Raw genomic sequence first — 9,212 nt, forward strand, 5'->3', positions numbered from 1 at the left:
TTTTTTCTGTTGGTAAATCTTGTACTTTAGTAAATCAAGGTAGAAATTGCTTAGGGCTCTTAAATTAGCATTAGTAGGAAAGTTTTGATGAAATAGAAATAAAGGAATAAGGTGATCACATTACTATGTACCTATTATGCAGTATGCTTTTCTAATTAATACAAATTTGATGAATGATGAGAAATGAAAATTTTTAAGAAGACTAGAAGAACCTGGCGTAACATTTATTTTCTCCACATTCTAAAAGGTTTCCATTTCTCATCCTTCAAGCCTGGGCCCAATAGATGATGCTCATCCTTTTGTTTATGATGATAAGTATATTCCACTGTGTGCATGTTTGACTAATGTGGTCAGTAATTGCGTGCTTAACAGTTTGCCTGTCCCATAGGCATCCAAATGAACAGTAATGGTACAGAGGTTTCCAAAGTACATAGCCTGAACAACACGACGTTTCTAGAATCCTATAAGTTCTGACATCCATCATCCTGATTCTCATACTGTAGATTGTTTTATACTTTATATAAAAGCCATGGTGGCACAGTGGTTAAGTGCTCAGCTTCTACCTGAAAGGTTGTGGTTAGAACCCACCAGCCTCTCCATGAAAGAAAGATGGTGTCTGCTTCTGTAAAGATTAAAAACTTCACAGTCATCAAATCACGTTGACTTAGCAACCCTGTAGAACAGGGTAGAATGGAGTTTCTGAGAGTACAGGAGTAGAAAGCCTTCCTCCTGCAGAGCAGCTGGTCGTTCCAAACTGTTGACCTTGAGGTTAGCAGCCTAATACGTGAACTAGTGCACTACCAGGGCTCTAGAAAAACTAGTGGGGCATTTCTACTCTGTCCTGCCCTATGGGGTTCCTGTGAGTTGAAATTGACTAGATAGCACACAGTACTATTTAAATGGAATAACATTAACTATATTAGGCATCTTTTGCTCAACTCTTTTTTGATCTTGTCTTTTTTCCAGACTAGGAAAGTTACTTAATTTTTGCCTATGGAAATTGTATAATATATAGTGCAAGTGGTCCATTTATGTTGGCATTTGGATGTGCTAAATATTGTTAAAAATGGGAAGCGAACAGGTAATAGAGGGAAGATGGGTGAAATCTAGCCAAATAACCTACTTGTCTGGAATTTTTCATAGCTATGTATAGGATGTTCTCTTCAGGGCCTTTTGCAGGCAGGGCTTCATTTTCTTAGAATAGAGTTTAAGGATGCATATAGAAACAAAAGAAGGACTTCATAAATCTGTTGGGAGACTAAACATAATGGAACACCCAAACATAGTTTCTTGGGCAAAACAACCTGGTCCTGACTGCAGATTGATACTAGTGTGGTTTTGGACAAATTACTTAAAAACTATCATTAATGATCTCTGGTGTTGTAGTGGTCACTCATTGGGCTGCTAACCTCAAGGTCCAGAGGTCGAAACCACCAGCTCCTTGGGAGAAGGGATTTTACTCCGGTAAAGAATTGCAGTCTGTGAAACCCACTGGGGCAGTTCTACCCTGTTCTAAAGGGTCTGTGAGTGCATGGACTCAGTGGCAGTGAGAAAGATCACCAGGAATTGTGAGGATTAAAGGAGCTAATACAGAATGCTAGGGACATAGTTATCCTTAAAATTACCATGTATCCAGCACAAATCTACCAATTGTATTTATATCTGGCAGGCTCCAGTAAAGTCTGGAATAGTATTTCATTTTTTTTCCTTCCTAAAATTCACTAAGGAAGATCTGAGACATCCATTTTCAGGAGTCTAAAATGAACAACAAATGCTCATCCTAATCAAACGTATGTCCAGGATTTATGAGTCTTTTAAGCAAGAAATAGTTTTTTATTCATGGATAATGTGATTTTCTATGTAGAAAATTACTTGTAATCTTGAACTAAAAAGTTTAGCAAGATCAAAGGATATAAGACCAATATGCAAAAATGATTTATATGATTAAATATTAGCAACAAATATTCTGAAACAAATCCATCATATGTAAATTTTTACTTAGTCCAGAGGATTTAACATTTTTTGTTAATTAGTAGGAGTTTACATTTCAAATGATCATTTTAGTATTCAGTAATTTAAGCAATTTATCAAGCCTTCCTGTGGGAAACAAAAATTTCTCCCAAGTCGTCTCCCCCAAATATGTTAGACTTAGGACACTGCTTGCAAGTAATGGTAAATAATTGTCAAGTTATCTCCCTGAAGACTCCAGCCTTCCAGAGCAAGCAGACACCATGGTTTCTCCCACAATAGGCAGGGCTCACTCTGCTGTTAGGGGTAGTGGATTGCTTCCCCTGAAAGCTAGGGCCAAATAAAGTCTACTTCTAAGGCAATCAAGGTTAGGCCACCATCATGCATCTAGGGTCCGCAATAAATCTCGTGGACCACCAAGTGAGGCGGAGGTAAGCCTGCTACCATGAGATGGGTCTGAATGCATTATTTCTGCTCTTTATGACTTTACTATAATCTTCTAATCACTGTACAATTGCGTCTACCGGACCTGTGATGTGTTAGGGGCTGGTTTCCCTGACACTTTCCAATAGTTTGTCATGCCCCTTCCTTTTTCCTTCTCTTTTGTAGAATATTAGCTTTCATGTCACCCTAGGTAAACACCTCAATGGGAAATTTGTTTAGCCAACACCAATTTTATTTTCAATATTCCTTGGCTCTTAGCCAATAATGAGGGGCCCTTTTGGCTTTAATCTATGTGGTCAGCAGTTTGAAACCACCAGCAGCTCCAAGGGAGAAAGACTGGGCTTTCTACTCCCATAAAGTGACAGTCTCAGAAACCCACAGGGTGGTTGCTATGAGTCACAATGACTCAATGGTAGAGAGTTTGGTTTGGTTGCTTTTAGCCAATAAGATGAGAATATTATCACTGTCAAAAACTTCTGTTGCAAAATAAGTAAGCCATTCAATAGTTTCTTGTTAACCAGGTTATTTGGTAGCCTTAAAGCATTAAAAATAGGTTTTTGAATCACTTTGAAAATTTGTGGTTAAGGACACTCAGCATTTCCTGTTTCCAGATGGAAATGTTAGATTACACCAAAAATTCTTAAGTGCTTATAAAACATAATTCTAAGTTCACGAGTTCTTGAAATTTCTTGGTCTTTACACTCAGATTATTGAGGATGTCTAAGAGCAGTGCTTGTGTATGTGTATTCTCATTTGAAGTGAATAGTTCCTAATGGAAAGTAACTTCCAAAAATGTTTTAGTGAGAGCAGTGGCATAATTTGGCATATTTGCAAACCTCTTTCATATCTGGGTTAATGAAAGACTGCTGAGTACCTTTAACTCTTTTTGCATTCCATTTTAGGATGTTTTGATAGAAGAATATTAAATTTAGTGTCAGATAATGCAGTTGACAGCTTTAAAATATGCTACATTAAAATGCATTAAAAAAATCACATAACAGAATATTGCTATTTTAAAAATTGGGAACCTGAGAAGCTTGCTGATTTTTTTTTCACAATTGGATTTTTTGCTATAATTGGCATTTCTATAATTGGGAATGCAAGTGGGTTATTCTCTTGAAGTCACAGATCTTATTTTCTCTTTTGAGAAAATGGTCAAATATTCGTCTGTATAAATGATTTGTCCACCATCATTCTTTTCAAGTAAAAATAGCCAGGCCGTGGGGGGGGTGGGGGAGCAGTCGATTGGGTTCAAGCAATTGCGCACGTGCATTTTCTTGAGATAACTTTACACCTCAGAAATAGTGCTTTCACCAGAGCAAGCATCAATTTTTAATACTGCTTCATCAAGGACAGTATTGGGTATGACTGGCTTTTTCCTTTCTCAATCCCAGTGCTTGGTGGTGAAGGATACAATGGCTGATAGATTTGGTGCTCTTGCTTCGGTTCATATTTGGACAGGAGCAGTGCAAGTGCAATACCCATGTGTAAACCGGTGAGTAAGCATGGTAGTGTTAGAAAGGGCCCCGGGGTGTAGTGTGAAGCTCTGGGCTGCTAACCACAAGATCAGCAGTTCAAAAAAGCTGCTCCTGTGAAGATTGGCAATCTCATCCCCCTCCAAGTCACTATGGGGTAGGAACCAACCCAATGGGACCTAACAGTAACCACACCTGATAGAACACATGAAATCAAATAGATTGCATCTGCGGAATGAGAGAATGGAGTTGTTTTTTTAAAGAGGAAGTTGGTTTTCTTAAAAGTCTGTACAACAGGTAGATTTGGAAGGGAAATTCATGGTTCTATTGACTGAAGTTAAATTGCCATAGGATCAGGAGTAAAATTCCATGTTAATTTTCTGACTATTGTGCTCATGCACAAGTTATCCAAATTCTCTTTGGGCCTTGTTAACCAGAAACAGTATGAACTATGTGGGACAATGACTACAACAGTCTTCAGATGTCTTCTCTCAATTTGACTAAATTTGTTCCTGGGCATGTAGGGAAATACAAAATACATCATTAAATCTTTGTCATTTGTTATCAAGCTGGCTTCAAAGACACTTCTGAAGGGTTTAAAGGGGGTGGAGGGTGATGTCTGTTAGACTACAAACAAAGGCAAGGTCACTGAAGAGGAAACAAAACGAGATGAGATGATGATTTGGTACAAAACATGGTTTATCAAGTTTTCCTTTAAACAAAATGTCCTAATTTGGGTTTGATTGTTTAATTTTTGGAGCGGGTAAATATCTGGTCCTTTGGAATGAGTGAGTGAAAAAAGGGTAAAGGAAAGAGTAAATAGAGTAAATAGAACTATATCTGAATGGACATTGTATCTATAACAAATCACACTCAAAGCAAGATGTTATATATCCTTTAAAACAAGTCACACAGAAATGTGATTTATCAATAATTAAAGTAGGAAGATGGGAGTTGATAGCATTGATGATTCTATAACTCCTCTTGAGACTGAACAATAGAATTGAGAACTGTATGTGAATAGATATATTGGATTGTATAAGATATGTTAATAAAACTTTAAAAATAAGACAAAATCAGGAAAGAAAACTGAACCGATGGGGAAAAGACAAAATAAAAAACTGAAATGGTGCAAAATTAATAGAAACTCCAAAAAACCCACTACCATTGAGTCAATTCCAACTCAGTGATTCTACGGGACAGAGTGGAACTGGCCCTCAGAGTTTCCAAGGCTGGTGGGTTGGGACTGCCTATGCTTAACTCCCTCTGCCACCAGAGCTCCTACCTGATAGAGAGGCAGGTTATTCCAACACTCCCCACACCAGTACTGCAGTTACAAGGAAGAGAACTTAGAAATCTTCAGGAGCTATTTTGATGAAAAGCAGACTTCTTTTTTTTGTTTAAAAAAAATTTTTAAACAGACTTCTTGAAGTGACCAATTTTTTTTAAGTATTTGAAGGTTAACACAATAATCAAAATATTTTTCAAGTAGAATATTTTCAAAACAAAACATGTTAATACATAAAAGAAAATGTTAAATACCCACAACTTAATATAAAATACATTTCTTCATAATCTTAATAATTTGTAAATTATCAAATTTACAAGTTCATGGGGGAGGGAGGGAAATGAGCTGATACCAAGGGCTCAAGTAGAAAGCCAATGTTTTGAGAATGATGATGGCAACAAATGTACAAATGTGCTTGATACAATGGATAGATGTTTGGATTGTGATGAGTTGTACGAGCCCCCAGTAAAATGATTTTTAGAAAAAATCCAACACACTCTTTAAGTACCAAAACCAATTTTTTTTAACAATCAGTTCAAACAAAAACAAACTCTGCCAAATCTACCTGTCTTAGAGAAGCCCAGTAGAGAAATTTGAAAACTATCTAAATAAAAACACTTAGTATCCTGTCATCAAATGTAACTATTATCAACATTTTAATATGTAGCAAAATGTTTGATAGGTATTACATGTATAAATTGATGTGATTTTCACCAAGGTATGTTTTATACCATTTAGCAGTGTCAGGAATTTTTCAACATCAAAAAAGATCCTATGATGTTTTGAATGGTTTCAGACATTTCGATATGGACTCACTATTATTTTGTTTCCTGTGTGTACTGTTTTATAATTTAACTTTATTTCTTGTGTTATATATCTCTATATATCTATTTATAGATATATAGAGATATATAATTATTAGCACTCTGGTTTTGTCTCTAGAGAACCCTAACACATTTCAGTACCAGGAGTGCTTCTAAAGAAATAAAATCACAAATATGGGCTTCTTAAATTGGCTCTCCAGCCTGATTAGTCTTAACACAAGTAATGCTACTTCAACACTCCAAAGAATGGATGAGTCTGCTACTCTTACTCCATGGTGTGAAATAGCAAAAATACTACCTACAGTAGCACCACTGAAAGATGAGGTGCTGGTTAAAGGAGGGGCTCTGAGTGATCGTATGTTTGATATTTTTCAGGAGTTTTGTAAGGATGACAAGTATAGGAAAGCTGATTGGCTGGTCTTTCTTACAATGGAAAGTATGATTAATGAGAGGGATGGTCTCAGAGCCTCAGAAGCGCGCCTCAGGTGCAGACTAACCGATTTGAAAGCTTCCATCTGTGCTGCAAGGGAGAGCATTTTCTCCTCTAGTAAAAGAGCTGACATTGCTGAGAACCAGGTCCAGAGCCTCATTGTGTGAGTGGCTGAATTACAACGGCAGCTGAATTGCAAATCTAGAGCAGTGTCTGATACCAAAGTGAGGGCATTGATTGGGAAAAGTTGGGACCCTGAACATGGGACGGGAACATATGGGCTGATGATCCAGAGGAGGAGGATATTGAGCCCCTAGAAACAATTGACCGACCCCAGTCAATAGATCCACCCCTTCCAGCTGAAAGTATTAATTCACAATCCACACCTGAGCAGATTAGCCAAACTATTCAAGTTGCTATGCCAGGTGGGCCTGCATCGGTAGCATTGCCTGAGGGAGATGGCTTATAAGATATTGCTGAGAGCACCCAGGAAACACCCTCACCACCCATTACTTCCGCTAAACCTGTCACTAAAATTAAGTCTCAGAAAGCTTCTAAAGGTGAGGTTGAGATAATTACCCAAGAAGAAGTATGCTATACTCATAAAGATCTGCTCGAGTTTTCAAATACGTACAAGCAGAAGCCTGGGGGATATCCCTAGGAATGATTACTAAGAGTGTGGGATACTGGTGTACAAAATGTAATATTAGACTGGTCTGAATTTCTGGATATGGGACCCCTAAGCACAGACTCTTCTTTCAATGTCTCTGTGAGAGAGCCTAAGAGAGGATCTAATTCTTTATTTGGTTGGTTCAATGAAGCATGGACTGCCAGATGGCCTAGATTGGACCAACTTGAAGTACCTGACCGACCTTGGTACACTGTAGAGGAAGGCATCTAAAAGCTTAGAGAAATTGGTATGTTGGAATGGATCTATCAGGATATTCCCATAGACCCAAAAAGGGGGTGTCCTGAGGACATACCCTTTACCACAACCATAAGGAACAAGTTTGTGAAGTGGGCCCCAGCATCTCTTAAGACTCCTGTAATTGTCATTTTATGTGCACCAGGATTAACAGTGGGTACTGCCCTAAGCGAACTCCGACATTTGCCCACAATGGGGCTGATTGGTCCCCATGGTGGTAGAGGGCAGGTGTCAGCACTGAATCAGCAGAGACAGGATGGGCATGGTTATAATAGACAAGGTTTTAATAGTAATCAAAGTGACCTGTCCCGTGGAATTATGGCATTGACTACTTAGCCACGGTGTCCCTAGGAATGGAATAGGTGGGAAACCTACTAAATATTTACGTGATCTATACAGACGGAAGAATGGTAGATCAGGTGAACAGCAGAATAGACAGTCACGTTCGTTCAATCAATTCTCAGACCTGAGCCAGTTTACAGACTCACAACCCCTTGAATGAGGGTGAGGCCGGGTCCCTTTGAAGGAGGACCCTGCTACATCACCGAAGGGCTATACTGTTAGTCTTTCTTCTAGCCTTCCCCAAAAGGACCTGTGGCCTTTCACAAGAGTGACTGTTCATTGGGGGAAAGGAAATAATCAAACTTTTCGGGGATTACTGGACACTGGCTCGGAACTGACACTAGTTCCAGAAGACCCAAAGTGTTTCGAAGGCCCACCAGTCAGAGTGGGGGCTTGTGGAGGTCAAGTTATCAATGGAGTTTTAGCTCAGGTATACCTCATTGTGGGTCCAGTGCCCCTGGGCCCATCCTGTGGTTATTTCCCCAGTTCCAGAATGCATCATTGGAATAGACATGCTTAGTAACTAGCAGAACCCCCATATTAGATCCCTGAAATGTGGAATAAGGGCTGTCATGGTAGCAAAGGCCAAGTGGACACCATTAGAACTGCCATTGCCTAGGAAAATAGTAAACCAAAAGCAGTTCCGCATTCCTGGAGGGATTGCAGAGATCAGAGCCGCCATCAAAGACTTGAAGGATACAGGGGTGGTGATTCCTACCACATCTCCATTTAACTCACCTGTTTGGCCTGTAAAAAAGACAGATGGATCCTGGAGAATGACAGTGGATTATCGTAAACTTAACCAGGTGGTGACTCCAATTGCAGCTGCCGTTCCAGATGTGATTTCATTGCTTGAGCAAATTACTACTTCTCCTGGTACTTGGTATGAAGCTATTGATTTGGCTAATGCCTTCTTCTCAATACCAGCCTCGAAGGACCACCAGAAGCAGTTTGCCTTCAGCTGGCAGGGGCAACAATATACTTTCACAATTCTCCCCAAGGTGTGCATCAACTCTTCTGCCCTGTGCCATAATTTAGTCCGAAGGGACCTTGATCACCTGTCTATTCCACAAAATGTCACACTGGTCCATTGTATTGATGACATTATGCTGATTGGACCCACTAAGGAGGATGTATTAAAGACTCTAGATTCATTGGTACAACATGTGCAGACAAGAGGTTGGGAAATTAACCCAACGAAGATTCAGGCACCCTCCACATCAGTATAATTTCTAGGGGGTGGGGTGGGGCATGTCAAGATATTCCTACTAAAGTGAAGGATAAGCTATTGCATTTGGCGCCCCCAATGACTTAAAAAGAGGCTCAACGCCTAGGGGACCTCTTCGGATTTTGGAGGCAACATATCCTTCACTTGGGTGTTGTACTTGGACATATTTATCAAGTGACATGAAAAGCCTCCGAGTTTGAGTGGGGCCCAGAACAAGAAAAGGCTCTGCAACAGGTTCAGGCTGCTGTGCAAGCTGCTTTGCCACTGGGACCATATGATCCAGCTGAC

The sequence above is a fragment of the Echinops telfairi genome, unplaced genomic scaffold, assembly GCF_000313985.2.
Source record: "Echinops telfairi isolate 266 unplaced genomic scaffold, ASM31398v2 ScPeMD7_7400;HRSCAF=8409, whole genome shotgun sequence".
NCBI classification, from domain to species: domain Eukaryota; kingdom Metazoa; phylum Chordata; class Mammalia; order Afrosoricida; family Tenrecidae; genus Echinops; species Echinops telfairi.